At 38.6% G+C, this 18,829-nt stretch overlaps 1 protein-coding gene across 10 annotated transcripts in view; it reads left to right on the top strand.

Moving 5' to 3' along the window:
• The window catches only part of TBL1X (transducin beta like 1 X-linked), a 201,541-nt gene that overhangs the window by 79,789 nt on the left and 102,923 nt on the right, over positions 1–18,829 (top strand). For all 10 annotated transcript variants that reach the window (XM_042456574.1, XM_042456575.1, XM_042456576.1 and 7 more), the window contains exon 2: positions 8,431–8,509. The gene's annotated coding sequence lies outside the window, so the exon portion shown is untranslated. The remainder of the gene's footprint in view (positions 1–8,430; positions 8,510–18,829) is intronic.

The following is an 18,829-nucleotide window of genomic DNA, read 5'->3' as shown; positions in this document are numbered from 1 at the left end:
TCATGACCCAATGGGCTGGCATTATTACAGGGCTCATGAGTAACTGGATGAATAGTAGTGATTAACCTAAAAAGTGAAGGTCAGAAGAAAGATATATAGAACTGAATAGGGCAAGCCTGTCTGGGCTTGGTAAGAGTGCAGGTTTTCAAGAAACCTGGTTTTGCTATAAAATTGCTGTATTTTTATCCTTTTAATTTGAACTGAGGAAAAAGTATAAGGACCCTAGATATTTGGGTCATCTGGATATTTCTGAAAAATGTATAATTTATCATGATAACAGTGTAATGTATCATGCATTCTCATACTGATAATGAAGTAGCACAGTTCTTTACATATAATGTAGGCTATTTAAAATGTGGTCAGAGCATATAAGTCAATTTGAAAATAGTAGGACCAAACATAAAATTGTTCCACCTAGAATCAGGGACATCACTTGGGGGATGCGGGCTGTATCAGGTGACCCTAAGGAGGTTGGGCCAAACCACCGCTCCCCAATCATTTTCCTTTGGGCAGAAGCAGGCTGTGGAGTTCACCTGCATCCTTTTAAAACACTGAAGAGATTGTGCAAGTGTTGCAAAACTCAGTGGGAAGCGAAAGGAGAGACCCAAGTTTTTTTAAAATTAAATTTGAAAACTAAAAAAAATCTTTTTAAATTTTCTTTTTAAAAAATTGAATCTTACCCATTTCTCACTTTAACCTCATGAAACTGTGTACGTGTAATTACATTTAGGCTGATATTATGATTTAGATGTATAATTTTCATTTTTCTAGTTGTTTTATGTCACAACTATTACCGTTACATTCATTGATAGATGAGAATTATGATTTATGAGTAACATTAGTACAAACAACATTATTAAGGATTTGTTTGGTGTGGTATGGGAGGAGGTCAATTGCGGGGTGATACCATGAGTTACTTCACTGGTTGATGCCAGCTCTAGTGATGCAGCGACTAGAATGTGTTTCAAATGCATTTGTACTAAGGCTGCTGCCACACTACAGAATTACCAGTAATGCAACTTGACACCATTTTAACTGTCATGGTTCCTTCCTATGAAATCCTGGGATTTGTAGTTTGTCGTGGCACCATAACACTCTGACAGAATAGGCTAAATATTTCACCAAACCCAAATCCCAGAATTCCATAGCATTGAGCCATGGCATTTCTATATTGCTTATCAGTGAACTCGGCACTCTCTAAGTGGTTTGCAATCTGTAAACCAATTGCCCCCAGCCAGCTAGGTACAGCGCGCCTGCGTCCTACGCGGATGCACTATATGTGGCTTTCAGCATGTGGGGTGCAAGGTGCAGTGCGTCCCATTTAGATTAATGGGGCATGCGCCTGTGGCATGCGTGCACCGCTGCCACATGCACGAGCCCCATTACTTTAAATGGGGCTCAAGCATACACACTTTTTTTATGCGGGGGGGAGCACGGAACAGATCCCCCACATAAAAAAAGGGCACACTGTACTCATTTTACTGACCTACAAAAGGATGGAAGGCTGAGTCAACCTTGGAGCCTTGGGATAGGACTCACAATGTTGTGGCTGCAGTACCAGCATTTAAGTACTGTACCACCAGTGCTCTCTCTAATATATTTAATAGTCTGAACCAAATGGTATAGTTAAAATTCGTAAATATTTTCTCACCCTTTGACAATCTTTCTGCATAGTTTTCCTGTGCTTTATCATACCAAATCAGTGAAAGTGAACTAACTGCACACCCAAAGCCTCCCTAAAGGTTACTTCAAGGCTGGTATGGAGTAATAATAAATATTATTAAGCATTGTCATGCCTAAAATTCTGCAGAATGGACTCCTACCATATATGGAATGAAAAATTCCAGAGGTGCAAGCAGGCTTCAGGAAAGGAAGAAGAACTAGGTATTACATTGCAAACATATGATGGGTAAGAGAATGCACCAAGAAATTCCTGAATAAACTTTACATGTGCTTCATAGATTACACAAAGCCGTTGACTGCATAGATCATGAAAAAATATGGATTGATCTTCAAGATATGGGTGTACCATTACATTTGATTGTCCTTATGTATAACATGTACTCAGGACAGGAGGCTACAGTTAGAAAAGAATATGGAGAAACAGCGTGGTTCCCAGTTGGAAAGGGAATCAGACAAGGTTACATTGTATCACCCTATCTATTCAATTTGTTTGTAGAAAATATCATATGCAAGGCGAGTTTTGATACGGGGAAAGAGAAGTGATTGGAGGAAGGGATATCATCAATTTAAAATATACAGACAGCCCCATAATACTAGCAGAAAATATTAAAGACTTTAAATTATTACTAAAGAAAGTCAAAGAGGAAAGTGCCAAAGCAGGCTTACTGTTGAAAATTAAGAATACAAAAATAATGACTACAGAGGAGTTACAGAAATTCAATTCAGATGATGAGGAAATTGAAATAGTTAAGGATTTCCCATATTTTTGGCTCAATCATTCATCAAAATAGGGATTGCAGTAAAGAAATCAGAAGACTAGGATTAGGAAGGGCAGCTATGAAAGAACAAGACAAGATCTTAAGTATTAAAATAAGAAAACTGAACACCAAAGTTTGGATTGTCCAAGCTGTTGTGTTTCTCCTCACCATGTATGGATGTGAGAGCTGGAGAGTGGAAAAAGCAGATAGAAAAAAAGTCAACTCATTTGAGATGTGCTGGAGAAGAGTGCTAAGGGTACTGTGCACAGCCAAAAGAAAAGCAAATGAATCCTGGATCAAAGCTGAACTCTCCCTGGAAGCCAAGATGTTTAAATTGAGGCTGTCATACTTTGGACACATCATGAGAAGGCAGGACTAACTACAGTTGAACCTTGCCTTATGCAGGGGATCCGTTCTGGACCCCCCACGTAAGGCGAATTCCGCCTATGCTCGAGCCCTATTCAACTGAATGTGGCTCGTGTGCACGATGGTATGGCGGCACACACGCGCCACGGGTGCACACCCCATTCATCCGAATGGGACGTCCCGTTCCATACACCTTGGGTTTTTTTAGATTGTAAACCTGAGGGCAGGCAAGCCACTCTGGGAGATTTTTTGGCTGAAGAGTGGGATATAAATGCTCTAAATAAATAAATAAGCAAGCAAGCCAAGGCTTTTATAAAGTGATGCATGCATTCCTGAAAAGAAGAGGGATTATTTCTTGTAACCTCCAACAACAGAGGTATTGCATCTCAGAAATAGCACTGGAAATATCTGTGACGTTCATAGTCATGTCCTTTTGAACCTGAAGGCTAACTTTGTGAGTTGGCATTGACTGAACTATGTGCGCAGTCTCAGTCCCTGAAAGATATACAATACAGTATTGGCACTTGGTCACTGGATAAAAATATAAAGCCAGACCTTATTCCTTGCATCTTTAGTAAGGAATTGGAACATTCTTGTTTGAAACCCTATAGAACTTGCAATGCTAAGAAAGTTAGACCAGTGCTCTGCTTCAGTACAATATAAGACAGTTTCATATTCCCTACTTTTTTGATCTTCACACCTCAGCTTCTAGAGCTAGATTTGGTCATAGTTGTTGTGCAGAGCTACCCCACCCTGATACATTCAGTTAGCTGCACACCTGTATCACACAGGAAGTAGTTTTAAGAATCTGGTTCTGAAAGTGTTGGCTTTACAGTGTTGATGTTTCATTTCTGTAAAACTGAGTTAATAATTACTTTTGTTCTTTTGCATTTGAACATCTAAGGATGGAAAATGTTATGTAATCATGGTGACATAACCATGCTTTTGCCCATCTTTGAAGCAAATAAATTCTCCACCCCATTCAGTTAATTGCAGCAGATATAGGCCCAATGAGGTAAACTTCAGTAGCATGTATTCCATAGACTCATATTATGGATTTGGGTTTATCTGTGCAGTTACATATGTATAGCACTAAATAAACTGAACATACAGACTTGCTCATAACAAATTAAGATTATGTTTCTGCAGGTAGGTGTTTGCTCGTTATGTCATGCAGAAGATTTTTCCTGGAATAGACTTGATCCTTTAAATGTAAGAGCATCAGGAAATGTACCTGAAAAAATGTGTTACCTGAATGAGACAGTGATGGGGCTAAATTCTTTGCCAACACAGAAGAATCTCAGATTGAAAGGTTTTAGCATTTTAGGTGGCTGTTCTGTTAGTCTTTTCACAGTGCTCTCAACACCTAATATTGGGGCAAAGCAGATGGGCATCCAGGAGTGGCCAGAAGCCGCTCCCAGCCTGATTGCCTCGAGGCCATGGTGAACACATGCTGTGGCCCCAAGGGTGCCTCCCGCCATGCTCCGAAAAGATCCGCTCCTTCTGGTTATGGCTTTGGTTCGCCTTAGGCAAATAAAACCAATAATTATTTTATTTAAAAAATAAAAAATCAATTCTAGAAATATACTATAGCTAAAATAACCTTCAGTAGTTCTGCCATTTAACACTCCACCTCTGATTTTAACATGCATCCCAGCCAATGAGATATCCAAGTATTATGAGTCATCTTTTGTTGTAAAATTCATATAGATTTGGAATGACTAGATAGACATTTTATGGCATTGAACCTTAAGAGTTTTAAACAAAAACACAAGTTTCAGTTAGCTATCATGTACAGATTATTTTTTTAAAATATATCTCCCAACAAAGCTACTGCATTTTGCAATGTTTCCCCCCCCTATATAATATAAAATATATTGGATCAGAAAATTTCCCGTGCTATTTTGTGATGGAAGTATGATGAAACCCTCACCACACTCACAAGTGGGAGGATAGTGAATGCTTACTTACATGATCCTGTTCAGGAAATGGCCAAATAGAGAGAGAATGTCATGAGAGACAGAAGGAAAGGACCTCATGCAGACATCCCATTCATGAATGTCCAGAGCCAAAAAAAAAAAAAAAGCCTTTGAACTTCTTCTCATTTCTCATCATAAAAACAAACAAAAACAAAACCATTCTTAAACACATACTGGCCAGAATCCTCTTTGTGACATACACAGGTGTACATTGAGCTATGAAAAGTGACATTTATGGATCAGGAGGAACAGCTTATGATGATGAGTGCAGAGTTGCACATGCAGAATTGTTTAAGTTGTGCAATAATGCATTACTGTAGTATGTCAATGAGGATTGCACATTGCATATTGCCTTTGTGCATTGCACAGTATGTAATATGGTGACAGCTATGCAAATTCACAATTTCCTGTAATTTAACTCATGTAACTCGCTGGTGGATATTTGCACTGAGATGGTGTAGAATTTCAGCCAATCTGTGAAACAAATAGACACTGTGAATCTGGAGCCTCAAAGCAGCCATACTAAAGTCAACATTGGCAGACCCTATACTGTATATCACTGAGCTGGAGGGATATTTTAGCCTTGTGCTTCTAATGGGGATGTAGGGTGGACAACCTGTAGCATTGGATCACTACTACTTTAGACAGTTATGACTCTGAAGAGATTTTGTTCAGTCCAAAGGAACTTGAATCAAGGACAAAATAGCGATGCATAGAGACACTGATAAATGCGTTAGACATGTGGATTATATTGAAGGGCTGACCCTTCATTGTGGGAAATTTCTCTCAACTGGGACTGTTTTATTATTGGGCTAGAAGATTATCCCATGATAGCATCAATGCTAGATCTTCCTGGAGATAAATAGAAACAGCCTTTTCTTCAGGGTTCATACCCATTTTATTGTATCACAACAAAGGTTTTGCTTGTGTTTGTTTTCAATTGGAAAAGACAGTAGGAGTGTGTGTCTGTGTGTGTAGGCCACAAAATTATATTGGTTTTCCATATACTGTATATATGGAACGTTAATTTTTCAGCACAGGGCATTGTGGATTACTCTTCCTGCTACACCCAAAAACATTTATGTACTCATGGGGTACACAGCAACCGTGTTGCATCCAAACATGAGTTTAAGATTTGTTGCACCCAAACAAGCCAGGATTCATAAAACAATACTAACCCCTGATATAAACTGCCCTAAGATCCTGGCTTGTATGACCACAATGAACTATAACATCCTGCAGTAATCTTTTTGTGTCAGGGTAAACAAACCTTGGTTTAGCTATCTGCATTACTGGCTAAGGCAAATCAAGAATGCTCAATCTCTGTGTGATTAGACACAGTTCATTCACATTTGTGTTTTTGGTAAGCCAGTGTTAAAGTAACATACAACCAGTGAGTATCAGCCATTTTCTAAGCACCTGCTTTGAAGTACTGAGGAAAATAGGGGAATTTTGCAGACCACAGTGGGGTTGTGAAGCTAGGGCTTGTATTTCAGTTTCAACACTAGCCTGTCATAAAGTGTCAGGAACACATTTTTCTGGTATTAATAGTAACCATTTTCATCAAAAACAGTTGGCTACCACTCTTGTTCAGGGAAAGCAGCTGTTCATGGTGAACATTAGAGTAGAAAATGATGATTTAACAGAACTACTGAATTGTTCTTCTTTCCAAAACAAAATTGAATCCACATAACCACATGGTTGAGTCTGTACAAAGTCACAGTTGATTCATAGAGATTTTTATTATCAGAAAACTGCATCCACATGGAAGCCACTTTCATGTCACTTGAAAACCAATTGTGCATGGGACATTGCTGTTACTCAGTCCTGCCGATCTTTACTGAGAAGCTAGCCGTCATTAGTAACAGTATCCTGTGATATACATGATACCAGGTTTTCAGTTCTTATACTTATTGATGAAGATGGCTTGTTGTAGCACGTAGACTGATATAGCCAGAATCTCCTTTTGACTCTTATTATTAATTATTTATTTTATTCCTTCATAGCCTGCTTTTTCCCCAATAGTAGGACTCAAGGCAGCTGGCAATATATTTAAAAACGTAGACATGGACTTCACCCAGCTTCATGTGTTCCCCTGTCCACATGTACAAACATTGCTTCTTCTGCTACCTCTTGTCTCAGCCTGTCCAGTGAAAGAAATGAGGAGTACTACCGCAGCTCCAACCTGCCAGCCAAGTCTCAGCTCACAAAGCTTAAGCAGGGTCCCAAATTTGAAAGCTCTTTTTTTGCTGCTTCTCTATTGCAGTGTGCTCTAACTCCTCACTCCAGTCAGTTGGTTTGATCCAAAATGTCACTGCTAGACTGTGTCGTCGCGCTTTATCAGCTGCATTTAAATGCCCCACTTTCTCTCTCCTTTTCACACTTTCCCCTTTTGTCCTCAGTTTGCTCCAGTTGTTGAGTTCAAAGTGCAAAAATGGTTGTGCTCACTTAACTCAGCAATGAGAAGAATAGAAGGGGGTTGAATCATGTACTTCCCTGTAGACTCAGGAAAAATCACACTGCAGCAGCCTCTCCCAGCTTGTGTTTTCTTCTGCATTAATACCTTATTCTGTCTTGACCACACTCTGATGTTGCTTGGACACGTGTCCTGGTATTTGTTTGTGAAATGTGTGAGGGTATGGAAAAATGAGGGTCATGCTCAAATTTCTATTGTACCTTAAAGCATCCACCATGTTATGTGCAATTTGCTGTGTACTTTGACAGCAAAAAAATATATGGATAGAAGTAAGACAGAACTACCTATGCCAAGAACAACCAGAAAAGCTCTGCATGAAGCTACCTTTGAAGAGTGTTCAGAAACTTCAGCTAGTCCAAAGAGCTTGCAGCCTGGCTGCTAACAGGGGTAGGTTATAGAGATCACACAACGCCCCTGTTGAAACAGCTCCACTGGCTGCCAGCCTGTTTCCAGGCGCAATTCAAAGTGCTGGTGATGACCTTTAAAGCCCTCAATGGCTCAGGTCCAGGCTATTTGGCAAACTCTGTTTCCCTATATGAGCCAGCCTGGGCTCTGAGATCCTCAGGGGAGGCCCTTATCTCCATCCCAAAACCATCACAAGCACGGTTGGTGGGGACATGAGAGAGGGCCTTTTTCGTGGCTGCCCCTAGACTCTGGAACTCCCTGCCCAGGGAGGCCAGGATGGCCCCTTCTTTGTTATCCTTCTGCCAGCAGGCTAAGACCTACTTGTTTAGACAGGCTTTTAAAATAGAAAGTTTTTAAGGCAGGTGACGGGGTGCTGTTATATTCTTTTAACATATTTTAAGCATTTTAATATTGTAAATTGGATTTTAGTATTGAATTTGTTTTAATTATTGCTGCAATTTAATTCTATTTTAATATACTATTTTTGTATGTTTTTAATTGTATGGTTTTTTTTTTAATGTTGTAAGCCATCCTTAGTCCCAGCCTTCGGAGAATTACAGGATATAAATAAATATAATAAACATAATAAACATAATAATAATAATAATAATAATAATAATAATAATAATAATAATAATAATAATTTTTCTTCTTATTGATAGAATCTTTGCATAATAAAGTTTCTTCGCTGTATTTAATCATTCTTCAAAGTCATCTAAGTGGATTTTATAAAACATTATTTTGTTCTGTTTTGTTTACACAGGGTACCTAAAAATAGAAAACTGGCCTGAAGTGAAATTAGGGGAAGCTGGGAATTTGGCAGCATTCCCCTGTCTCCCAGAGTAAGTAAATTATTGAAATTATATTCCTATTGCATAATTACAGCAGAAAAGATCAGTTAGAAGCAGTGGAGCTTATAAACTCTTTCAACGTTTGTTGGAATATGCACAGTATCCTCCACGCTTGATTATGTTAAAGCTATTAGTCACCCTCACTGAGAACTATCAAGTGATTTTCAGGTTTAATGAAACTGAGCTTTGGTGTATTTATTTATTTAATTATAATTATTTATTTATCATAATTTCTAGACCACTTATAATAAAACAAAGCCTAAGTGCTTTATAGCAATAAAATATCTGTGGCTTTAAATAGCATACAATAACTACACAGTATAAAAGACAGAATCGAAAGCTAGGGATTGCCTGGGCAATCAAGTATGTCTTCACTGTGCACCTAAAACACTGAAAAAACAATTCTTTCTATATTACAATGGGAAGGCTATTCCACAATGCATGCCTATGAATAGTACAAGCGCCTCTTTTCCAAGTTATACCTAAGTAATAGTTTATAAGTAAGTTTGTTTGAAAGTAATGCTAAAATATGGTTTTGTGTGATTGTGGAAGAACCTTGTGCTCACACTAAACCAGGATTGCAAACTATGGAGTTTGACATTACTTCTATGACATCTCATTTTAACCACTGTGCACTTGGATAAAAAAGAGCCTAAACAGCCAAAAGACACCAGTTCCTATCTGATCATGTACTTTAATCAGGAGCAGCTCTGGTTCATATTTAGGTGGGAGACTACAAACAAATACCAGGTGCTGTAAGTAAATCTTATCAAATTCATAGCATCATCATAAGTCCACAGGTGATTTGAAGGCACGTACACACACACTGGGATTTAAAAAAGGCATTTGTTGTTGTTGTGTGCCTTCAAGTCATTTTTTACTTAGAGCAACTGTAAGGTGAACATATCATAGGCATGTGAAATGTTTTCTGACCTCCTGTTAGAATTTCTGTGTACTGTGTGGTATGATCATTGCACCATACCAATTCTACCATTAACTACCATCCATGACAACCCCATTTCAAATCTTTGCTATTGTCTTGGACTGCAGCCAGCACACACAAACACACACCAATAAGGAGGGCTCAACAAGGTAATTAGCTCTGCAGCTGGAAATAGTCCACAAACCTTGCAGGGATTGAGAGAAAGAGCAAAGCCAAAGCCAGGGAAACAGAGATCACAATAATCAGTCCACTCCAGAGTCAGGTCAGCCAGAAGGTAGCAAGAGTTCAGTTCGTTCCAAGGTCAGGAGTCAAGATACACAGAGCCAGTGCCAGCAGCAGTCACACCAAACAATCATGCAATAAACTCTGACATAGAATTGGCATCTCCCTGCATCTTAAATAGGAGACGCTCTTCCCCGTACCAGGTGAGGCTGATTAGCTAATTGCCTCTCAGCAATTCTCCGGGATCTGCATCTGCCAGCACTCTCAGCCCTGTGTTGGCTAAAGGAGGGAACCTCCAGGCTTGGCTCCTCCCCAGAGTCACCACTAGGCTGCTGTACCACCAGAGGAATCCCATCAGCACTAGGACCTGGCTGAACCTCCTCCTCTGGGGCTGGGAGATCAGGGTTGGGCTCTGGCAGAGCAGAATTAACACCTGGGGTAGCTTCAATTACCCCTTGCTCTGGAGTAGACCCATCCTCCTCCTCACCCTCTAAGTCCTGCTCTTGGTTGGCCATGACAGCTATGAAGTTCACTCGGCCCACACAATAACAAAACCAAGTTAATTTTCAGGGTCTTCATCACAATATCCACATCTTCTTCTGTCTGCATATATTTCTGTTCCTTTTGGCTCTTGGGTATCCTATAACACTGGTAATAGTGTCCAGGGAATATCTGATTTGTGCTGTGAAAAAGTGTTTAGGGAAGGCTGTGTTCCCTTTAGTGCAGTTATCCCATCCCAGGTTTATCCTAAAGTAGGTAGTAAGGAAAATTAAACTTCTGCCTTATATCCTGTTTCTAAATAACCATTAGAACTAAGATTTTGCATAAGAGCAGAAAAGCATCTTCAGCTGAAGGCTGTGCTGGCAATGTATCGATCAGAAATGAACATAGGTGGGGCTACTCATTTTTCTTCCTATCCCTCACCACATGGGTTGTTTGGGAAGAAACCGTCTATGCAGAATGCTTGCAAAGGACTTTTAAATTGAGTGAAAAGCTGCAATTTGAAACAGTGCTTTACACTCCTGATGTAGATGTTCCACATAGTGCAAGAGCATCTTATCCATGAGATGTATGCCAGTTTCTCCAAGTTTAGTTAATGGGGTTTATTCCAAGATACATTTCAATATTAGTTTGATTTATTTTATTTATTTGAAGTACTTGCTACCCAATTACAACACAACTTGTTATTGTTATGTGCTTTCAAGTTGACTCCAGTTAATGGTAACCCTGTCATAAGATTTTAGTGGAGAGTTTATTTCTGTTGCTTCCCTCTAAGGCTGAGATAGTGTCACTTGACCAATGTCACACAGTAGTTTCCATGGATGAGCAAGAGTTTGAACCCTGCTTTTCCAGAATCTAAGGCCAGGAGCAGATGGAGGGGGGAAGCCGGCTTACCCCAGGGTTTTCTGATTTGCGGGGAGAACCCACTGACTGCACCAACTGTCCCCCTCCTGCTGTGAGGAAGGACTCACTATAACAGAGCATTTGCAGCTACAAGCTACACCATACCACACCATTATTTATTTTTTGTTCCACTGCAAGCACATTCACATGAGCACACATGAGCTCTTCTCCAGAAGCTTCCAGTTGCCCCTCCTGTCCAGCCTTCAGGTCCATTGGCCACCCTATGACACTGGCCCCTTGATGGCGTAGCACAATCATAGTGCCCCCTTGTACCTACCCCCTTTCTCCCCATCCCCTCATGTTCTCCAATTGGATTGGCAAGTTTTAAAATGTTTTTATTAAATTGATTCTGTTGATGGGAACCTGATGTGTCTGTCATCATTTCCCTCCATGACGTGTGCAATGGTTCAATGAAGCAGTTGCTCACTCATGTGCTTGTACCATTGATTTGTGGCTGCATGACAAAAACATTATGGTGCCAGTGGCTTGCTCAGCCCATCTCCTGTCTCCTCACTGGTGCACAGTCTGCACACTGGTACAATAGTTCATTCTTTCTGGTCCCTACCATTCAGTCAAGAAATACCAGTTAGCATCTCATTAACTCAGAAACAAGGTGGGACCGTTTCTTTTAGTCCATGCAGACAGCCCCAAAGACCAAAACTCACACTACTGTACCACATTGGTTTTCAGCACAATATAATGATAAAATTACACATAGAAAAATTATAGTAAGATCAGTTGCAGCTGTGCAACAGTAATAAAATAGAAAAATAAAACCATGATGATTTTAAATGCTGATTCCACTTGAACAAACCATGATTTACAAAACCAGCTGATTTTGCAATCAAAGATGACTTACAGATACAAAGCAGGTTTTTATTTCAGTATTTATGTATTTCAAGGTAAGCAATCATAATTAAATATGAACAGGAATGGTGTAACAAGCATTATCTTAAACCTTCAAAGCTATCTGTTTTAAAAAATGTTCTTGAGGATAAAAATTAGTCCCTGCAAATATTGGTCACAGTTACCAAAACCTTAGAGATTAGTGTTTTCATATTAAATGTGGCCCATAGCCATCATTACATATATTTCTTGTTTGTTACCAGAATTTTTATTTACTTTGCTGAATCTTGGAGGTGGGGAATCCAATCTTTGCCAGTTGTTGGTGTTTAAATATATATGCTCTGCTGCTTACATGGTCGTAAATGTGATAATTGATCCAGAGTACCACTGAAGCATTTGAAAGTGGATGTATTTCAAAGAGCAGTCAATTGTTTGGCAAGCTTTTTCAGAGGTTGTATATTTTAAGTGATGGCTGGAGACTAGAAGGCTCCTTTTTATGATGATGCTACGTGCGTGTGAAAATGGAATAGCTCTAATATTTCTCTAGGTCTTGCTTGATTCTGGTCAAAAGCAGTTCATGTAGAATGATGCTTTTCCTTCTGTGCACACAGAGAATCTTTGTAACTGAGAGCAGGTGTAGGGTTGGTTTTTTCTTCCTTTAGCCAAGCAAATTAAAAAGTGGCTGAAGATAATGAGATGCTAACTGGTATTTCTTGACTGAATGGTAGGGAGAGAAAAAGAGGACGAGGGAGATGTGATATAAACAGAGTACAGTATATCTTTTCCCAATGATTGGAAAAGAGGCTTATTACTGTGGGGTCTGACCCAAAGTGTGTGTTTGTTTGCTCTTTGATATTTAGAAAGTATCTGCTGATCCTTTTGAGCTAAAACAGCTCCTGCAGTATCAAGCAAATCAGAAGCAATTAGTGGTGTACTCTCCAAGGGGGGAGTCAAAGGCTTGATTTTAAGTGTAATGGAAAATGTTGCTGCCAAGGAAATATCAGATCCTAATGTATTTTGTTGCATAGTTGATCGCTTCTAGCTTTCCAGCACATAATTAGTAATGTGAACATGTGATAGCCAGGGAAATTAAACATCCTAAAAATCAAAGGGGAGAGATGGAGAACGTGCAGGTAGAAAGAAACCTGGAACTGGAGAAATGAAATAGTGTACTGTTGACAGTATCTATGTAGAGCTCTACACGTCAATAAAACAAGTGTCCTACTGTGGTGGAATACAAATGGACTATGTATAGCAGGATACAGCAAAGACATTTGGCAAAGAGGGCTAGAAGAGCTTCTGGCATAATGTAATTGAATTGACCGTTTCTCTAAAGATCCAGCAAATTGTTTGTTTCTGCATTCATCGTCATGAGGCAACTTGTCAAACATAAGATATTTCTAATAAAAAGAAACAGAGCCTGCAGCTCTTGCGCTAACCTGTGAATTGTTCTATTACATTTATAGTATTTAGCTGCCGTTGCAATTTAACACATGTCTTGCAAAAAGATTAGGTTTTTTTGTTTTTTGTTTTTTTAGCATATGTTGTGAGAAAATAAGACCATATTTGCCAAAGTAATGTTTAGGAATTAGCCAACTGTATGGACCCTCACATTTGCAGGAGAATTCATAAAGCAACATGCATATTTTGCCACCCACAGTGCTCCTTGACTTTTCTGTTTCTTTTGAGTAATGGGCGTTTCCATGTAACAGAAAATTGCAATGGAGTTCCACTCAGATAAATTCTTGAGATTAATTATGTGATGTACAAAATCAGTAAATAGGGAATAAAAGACACCTGATTGGCTAAATTCACTGTGGGGTTTTCCTAAGTGAAATTCACATCTGCCCATTCGCTATTTTTGCTGTGTGTTTATTGCTTTGGGTTCTCACAAAATTGCTTTTTCGGGATCGGTTTTCTAAATCTTAAAAATATGTTGAGTACAAGGCTCTGATAGCTTTCTGCTGGTTTAGTTTGTTTTTTTTTTAATGGAAGAACGTGCTTACATCTCTTTCCTACTAGCACACATTTCCTTGTTTGAATTTATTGTGGTTTGACAGATGATGCAACAAGCAGCAGCATATCTGAAACGGTATATAAAATGTTCAGCCTCAGTACATAGGGAAAACCCTTTCAAGGCAGCTCCAGAAGACCGAACATAAATTGTATTCTGACGGGGCCCCTGGGCCATGCAGTGATGGCTCAGCAAATGAGAAGCAGTTAGCTTTTTAGATTGCCACATATGGAGAAGACAGGCGTTTTGATTTCTTGCACCGCTGCACTCCTGATAAGGCTGGAAATTGGAATCAAAATAATTAGATTGGCGAAACTGATCTTTGCAAATGAGTCCAGTTAATTAGGGGGAGGGGAAATGATCTTGTATTCCCACAAAACAGCATGCTTCTTTTTTATTGATGATGGTGGGAGGTGGGAGCAATGGTGATGACGATGAGGACAGATCTGTTTGCACTGTGATAGTCAGTATGCTGCGTTATAGTAGGAAGGCCCTCTCTTGCATTTAAAATACACGGAGAAGAGCAGCTAGATAACTATTACATTTTAAATTATCCTGTTTGAATTGAGGTATGTTCTTTTGTCTTGTACACTTTAATTTGAGTTAATGAGTTGGGAAGCAACACTTGTAAAAATTTGTGCATAAGATTTGAAATTATAAAAATAATTTGTGGCAGTAATCAATTCACATTATTGTTGAAACTTGTGCATATTGTTCCCAACATCCTTTTCTATCACCCAGTTATAAAGGAAGCTAGATCACTGGAATTCTCAGATGTAAGTTTCTTTGCTCATTTATGTGAATAATGTAAAATAGGAATGGGATTTATTATTATTATTATTATTATTATTATTATTATTATTATTATTATTATGGATGGAAGGCTGCACTGTTGAGCAGGTGAAATCAGGGCAATAGTAGGTAGGCCACACAAACACAGTCTTTGTTCTCACCCACATTCAGATATAGACATCTGTATCTCCCTCTTTCTTTCTTACTCAGGCACAGTCTCCCATACTTCCACCATGAGATTCCCATTAAATTTCCTTTCTCAGCAACACTATTTAATAAATATTGTTGTTGTTGTCTGCCTTCAAGTCATTTATAACTCATGGTGACCTAAAGGCAGGCTTTTCTTGGCAAGATTTTTTCAGAGGAGGTTTGCCATTGCCTTAAAAACTCCAATTTGCAAATGGGAGGATTTTAAAGTATCCTAGGGAGCACTAAGGAATCTTGGCATCTCACTGGATAATGCTTCAGTATCCAGGTCAGTGTAGTGTAGTGGTTTGACTGTATACTATGGCTCTGAAGATCAGCAATTGATTCCCCACTAAGCCATGGAAACTCATTGGGTGGCCTTAAGCAAGTGTCACAATCTCAGCCCGAGAAAACCCCAAGATAGGTTAACCTTAGGGTACCATAAATTGGAAACAATTTGAAGGCATATAACAACACTCATGTACCTCCAAATACAACAGCTAAAGATCTATAGAATCATAGAGTAGGAAGGAATCACAAGGGCCATGTAGTCCAACCCCCTGACATGCAGGAGTACTCAACTATACCAGTTACAGTGGATCCTTGTTATACGCTGGGGTTTGGTTCCAAGATCCCCCGTGTATAACAAAATCTGTGTATGCTCAAGTCCCATTAAGTATAATGACATAGCAAAATGGTGTCCCTAATAATAAATGGAATATCAAGGTAAATTTATACTTTTTTGGAACATTTTCAAACCGTGTATGCTTATATCCGTGTATAAAAAATCCGTGTATACGAAGGACCGACTGTATTTAAACAGATGCTGTGGTCTCCATGCTCAGAGTGCCAACCATAGGTAGTGTGGCTGCTTCAGCATTTTCATCCTTTTCACAGTCTTGATACCAGGAGGAAAGGTGAAGAGATTAAGGGTGTTCAGTGGGTCAAAAACCTCTGAGGTCTTGACGACCTTCTTCTTAAGTCCTGTGTTGTCATTTCTTTCTTCACAAATATGGCACAATATGTAGAATCTTCACCTTGATTAATTAAGCAATATAGTAATGAAAATAATATTCTTCATTCTTACTTTACTGTTAACAATCTCAAGTATTAAAACTGAGTAAAGTTACCATGCTACATTAAACACACACACAAACATGTGCACATGTACCCTTCACCTTACCTTGGTTTGGTGTTGCTGTGTGCCTTCAAGTTCTTTCTAACTTATGACAACCTTAAGGTGAACCTGTAATGGGGTTTTCTTGGCAAGATTTGTTCAAAAGAGGTTTGCCAGGGTCTACCAACGGGTTTTGTGGCCGAGCTGGGAATCAAACCCTGGTCTATAGGTCTGATAAGCATTAGCTTCGCCAATCAGCTGTAAGAGACTGCAGAATTAACATTCAGTGAGGAGTAACTATATCTGAACCAGTTTGTAGTGGTGTCAGGTTACATGTGACCATTATATGTTCCTCTGTTATTGACAAAAAAAGGAACCACTGCAGTTACTCAGATCACAGTGACTGTATATAGAATGAATAGTCTATACCCCAATCCTCTAAACCATTCCTGATGATCCATAATTACACTATCTTAACCAATGAGCCCATGTCTTGGAAAATATTTGTAATATGAGATTATACTTTAAAACACTGTGTATATTTAAAAAAAAAAAAAGCTAAAATCCAATTAGATATACTTTGTCAGGAGCAGCTCTTAATTCTTATCTTCAGTTGTTTAGTGAGAAAATTGTGTCACTTTCATATTAAGTTGTAATAATATTTAATATCTGTACAACTGCTACATTTCTTGTAGTGTATTTGATTTCTGCAAGTATAACTGTAGTTGAGAGTCTATCTTTGTGGAGGTCAGTTTGGTCTCTGCAGGAAAATGGGGTTTCTTTGTGGTTCCATTGCTTTGAAATGTCCTCTCATGAGATGTTCACTCAACCTACTTTTTATGCTAGATATTCAGTTGCCTGCTTGATTAATACTGTTGTTAGTATTGTTTATATGGGTAAGTATTAATTGGTCTTAATGTATTATAAACTTGTCTCTGCGTATCACTTTGGCTATTTTTATGCAAATCAGTATAGATATGCAAGTGAATGAATTAAATGTTTATTATATGCAGGGAGAAAAATAATTTCTCTCCTCTCTTACATAAAAGCCTTTGCTTTTGGTGTTTCTTTTCTGTTGAATTATTTCATGAAGACAGAAAGATGTAAATTTACACAGTCCAAAAAAAGACTCCCTTGGGCTCTGTTTCAAATTTGCATTCAGAAATATGCCTGGCAAGCTCTATTTATAGATCAGTGTGCTATAATGAATATCCTTTCTTGCTCCGGAGATATACAAAGAAATTTAAAACACTTATTAACATTGAAAAATGCAAATCCATTCCCCCAATCCCAAGTACATACAAACACATTTAATTCTAAATTTGGCAAATTAAAATAAAAAGTGCTTGCATTCATATAAGTGGTGACATCCCATTACAATAAAAACTGGGCACCTAAAATCTAATTTAAACCTGTGTACCATCCCTGTTCCATAAACACAAACATATATATATTGGAAAGAAAAGGAAACCAAAATTGTGATTTAACACTAAGATGCGCCTGAACAATGAGTAGTTGTTTTGTGATTCCTCCACCTCCAGTGTCTGATTCACAGATCAAAAGAAACACAAATGTTGAAAATAATACAAATGTATTTTTGAGTTCATACTGTCCTGGGGGCTGGGTGGGTGTTATGATGGTGTGACTTCAAAGATCCAAACAATGTGGAGGAGGAAACCTTAACATGCACATATGCTAGCAAATCTATCTAGATCTGTCCCACCCTTTGTGTAACTATAGGGTGGGTCTTTCATACTTTCTTCAGGTAAAGAATATATGTGGTCCAAGACAGTTGGTTGGGCTGGATCCTCAATCTAAATTTTGGAACAAAGGCAGATTTTCAAAGATGATCAAGTGACACATTTCCAAGTATTAAGGGAGGATCCTACCAGGCCACATTTTTTGTTAGTATCACATTCTTAAAATTAACCAGGTGAAATGTAGAAGTTCTCCCTTCCACCTTTTTGGCTGGTCTTAAGGAACTATCTTTATACCTCTGAGGTTTACCAGCCATTGGATGGTGAAGTTTCCATTAGAATCCAACCCTATTTTTTCTCCTACAACTGTGCTGATTTTCCAACGAAAGCAATGATATCCCAACAGATTTATACCTCAGATTAGACCACATCAACTTGAAGACAGCAATGATTGTGTGACGTAAGGTATAACATAAAAACACTAAAACAGGTTTGTTTGGTGAATGCTCTGTTGCCTTTTCATTTCTATTGGGTTAAAGTTTTTTTTTACAAATCCTAATTAAAGTTGTGACTGCTGACAATGTAGGTCCAATTCAGAATCTACTATTTAGTACTCAGATCTTACTCTTACAATATTGTTTAACAAGAGTGGTTCTCATCTTTGTTGCAGTATCTCCAGTTCAGGTCTAATTTCCTAGATATTTTGAAAGGCAAAGAGAAGTAGAACCCACAGTGCACATTAGTCACCCCAAGTTATTTTTAATATTAGGTTCTTACCCAAACTACCCTAATGACAAGGGGGAAAACAGCTTGAAAAGAAGGAGATAGGGAGGGGGAGGAGGGTAAAGGAATAAAAACTAAAAGGTTTTTGTTTTAGCATTATCTTTATGAATAATAATCCACTTCTTCAGATGAAATGCGGAATGATATTGAGACTGCAGGATATAAAAGCATATTTACACAGTTGTGGGAGAGGAAGTGGGATAGAGTATAATAGCATCTAGAAAGACACAAATTATGAGCCTTCCCCTAAAGTGGGATAGAGTATAATAGCATCTAGAAAGACACAAATTATGAGCCTTCCCCTAAA

Source organism: Sceloporus undulatus, chromosome 3, assembly GCF_019175285.1.
Source record: "Sceloporus undulatus isolate JIND9_A2432 ecotype Alabama chromosome 3, SceUnd_v1.1, whole genome shotgun sequence".
Lineage (NCBI taxonomy): Eukaryota > Metazoa > Chordata > Lepidosauria > Squamata > Phrynosomatidae > Sceloporus > Sceloporus undulatus.
The sequence above is the reverse complement of the archived record's forward strand: the minus strand, read 5'-3'. Positions and strand labels throughout refer to the sequence as shown.